The following is a 3359-nucleotide window of genomic DNA, read 5'->3' on the forward strand; positions in this document are numbered from 1 at the left end:
CTAACCCCCGGATAATACCACACATTTCCTAACCCCATCAATTAAACCAATATGCCATCACAAATCACCTTTGACCAAAGATAAAATATCTCCACCACCCAGACACAACTCACAGAACCAGCTCCATCAAGTGACAACCAACCAATCGAAAGAGCACACACATGGAGACCACATGAAAGTCATTCACCAAACTACAAACCACCTGCAGCCACGTTGACAAATCTGGCCCCTTTAACAAAAAAAAACTTGGCACAAATAAACATTTAGAAGCACATAAACAAACAATATGTACAAAAAATACATTAATTAATGGCATGGATGGCAGACAATCAAACCATGCAATGCCGGCCATAAACATACAGTTGTACAAATAGTTATCATAATATTTAACCACCATCACATAGCAATATCATGTAAATAATTCATTTGATTCGCTCACCGAGCATTGTTGTTCAATCACAACTTTGACACAGTTTCATCACCACGTCCAATTATAATACCACAATCCACCTTGAAACAAACACACACATAAGTTAAAATATCGCCCCGAACTTTCTCCAAAGGGAACTCGTAATTATATATTTTGAATACACTATATTTCATTAGACCGACCGCCATTTGCAACAATTCAAACAACGCACCACTACCCCTCTTCATCCCCCGGGTCCACCAAACTCTCCCCTTATCCTCCCCAGTGCTTCCACCATCCTTTTCTCGCACTTCCCACAACGTGGAAACACAAAACCAAACATCCCATTTTTCAAACAAGACTCTAACCCAGACCATAAGGGGAACCGTAACCCTAACCTTAAACAAAACCCAACCCCACAACCACATACAAATCCAACTGTAAGATCAGTTTCTGAGGCCTAAATTGCTGAGTTTTTTTTAAAAAATAGTAGCCCCCCTCAACACAACCCCCCCCCCCCCGAAACAAATTCGGCCTCGCTTTAACAATTCACAACCTCAATGTCACACAGCACACTCATTTTACATTTCTTGCACGTTAACACTAAAAAAAACTTCGGTAAGCATCTGAATGCTTGCTTTTCTTCAAAAAATTGAAGGGTAAGTAAGACCATTTAAATTTCTTACATCTGTAATTCTTAACATAACAGTTCCCAGGGCCCCAGCCAGCCGTATTAGATATCATATTTACAGAGATGGGCCCAAAATAAAACAACATTTTCCTCGACACGCTCCCATGCAGCGGTTTATAATTATTTTACTAACAGGAATATATGTGGGATTGAATACCACCCTTTCTCACAAAATCACCACACATTGGGGATGTTTTATGGAACCAGTCAATTCAGAGAACAGGAAACAATCGATTCAGGGATTAGCCCCCAATAGCAAACGAACAGCCCACTACATATGGATAACAGCATGCTCGTGCATATTTGGACTTCATCACCAATCTCACCACGAATTCACATCACACAATTTCCGCTCATCATCACACATCACATATGCGAGCACGTTGTTCCAAGACCTGCCAGCGGGTTATGCGCATGTCAATGTTTAGCCCCAGGGGAGGGGGGCCGGGCATACCCAGGGGATTTGACTTAGTTTACTTTCTCCGGGGTGGGGAAAAATAAGGAATTTGACATACTCTCAAGGCCCCAGGGTGGGGAATTTGACCTAATAGTTTACATAGGTACGAGTTTCCTGATCTTTGTCCCCAGGACTAGACTCAGCGCATTTTGCTATTAAAGCGCGTGGACTTTGTGACATGATTTTCATATCTATTTGTTTATATAAAAACGTTTGATAAAAGATCGGCTTTTAATAAAAAATCAATAGTACAGTATGCCCTTGTTCAAAGCCTGGGACGTACACAGGAGGCAACGAAAAGCAGTAGCAGCCAGCGCGTACAACGAATTTGTTGTTGGAGGTTAGTGATTTTCATTTCCCTACCGCGTGCTCATATTAAAATATTAATAAAACATATTGATACTCATACAGATTTTTTATGCCATGAAATACTGATTTGTTATAATTTTTATGTTTTATAATATTGGTTAATTATTGTTTATATTTTTAAAATTTCATCTGTGTTCATAAAAATAGTCATGTTTGTATTGTATATTTAATATTTAATACATGGTTAAATTTAAATTGTCTAATGGGGACTGTCCTGAATTTGAATTTTGTGGGTAAAAAGCATGTTGACTGTCTAACTATTTATGGACCTTATATTTCTCATTATAAAGCTAAACGAAAACTTGAAATATCAGAAAAAGAAACCATAACTTTATATACAGAGACTGATGGAACAGAAATTGATGAAGATGCATTTCCTGAGGTGCAACCAGGAACAGTATTGATCTGTGCAACAGATAATGAAACTTGGTTACCACATGATACTGAAGCAGATGTGTCACCAACAACAGCATCCATGTCTTTGTCAATTGAAGCCAATATTCAAAACCCAACAAGTACAAAGCCATTGAATAAGCTGGGTACATCCTAATGACATTCATATACCTGTAGTAGTCTTTTGAAAGACTGTACTCTTTTTTTCCTTCGAGACAAGATTGATGTAGTTGAATACAGTAAAGCAAAGAAAAATCATGTAGGAGTCTTAAAAAAGTGTTGAAAAAAAATATTATGTATAAAATTCCTTGCAACTTAATTTATTCGCATTCTATAAATTACATTGAATAGATTGAATATGCTCATGAGGTATTATTGTAATTAAATTAACAGAGTTCTAATTAAACTTCTTTTAATTTATTTTAAACAATAAAGGGTCAGCTCAGGGCAGTCAGAGGAGTATAGTTTCCAAAGATGGCCAGCTTAAAGTTGGTCCTGTTGTTCAGGTATCATATTAGTTTTTTCAGAACATTGTTAATTAAATGTATAGGGTAGCTCCATACAGAAATTTTAACTATTTTTGGATGCGAGGATGACATCTGATCTATGTAAATCATGGTTCAACTGTACTATAACTGTAGGGAGCCACCTTTAATCAAATGTTTGTTTTGCATGAGAGTGGATGGAATATCTCTAGCATTTATAAACAATGTGTAATTTTCTGGCATTGTGATACAGGAACCTGGGCAATCTGCAACTGATAAAGAACTGTAAGAGAAGTCAAAAATATATACTGGGACAAGCAAACCTTTGACTAACTACCAACAAGCAATAAACAAAAAAGCCTTTGAGCTCTCTAAGCAGGACTGTTCCCTCTTACTAAATAGGGGTAAACTTTTCGAAGAAGCTCGAAAAAAAGTTCAAGAAGATGGTTATGATTTTGTAAAAGGGAAATCCAGAGCAAAAGGTAATGATGAGCATAAAAAAAGAGTGAAAACCTCCAAAGATGATCGAACTGAGTACATTAAATTGCTCAATCA

The sequence above is a fragment of the Dendronephthya gigantea genome, unplaced genomic scaffold (assembly GCF_004324835.1).
Source record: "Dendronephthya gigantea isolate DGI-Jeju-01 unplaced genomic scaffold, DenGig_1.0 000011F, whole genome shotgun sequence".
Classification (NCBI taxonomy): Eukaryota; Metazoa; Cnidaria; class Anthozoa; order Malacalcyonacea; family Nephtheidae; genus Dendronephthya; species Dendronephthya gigantea.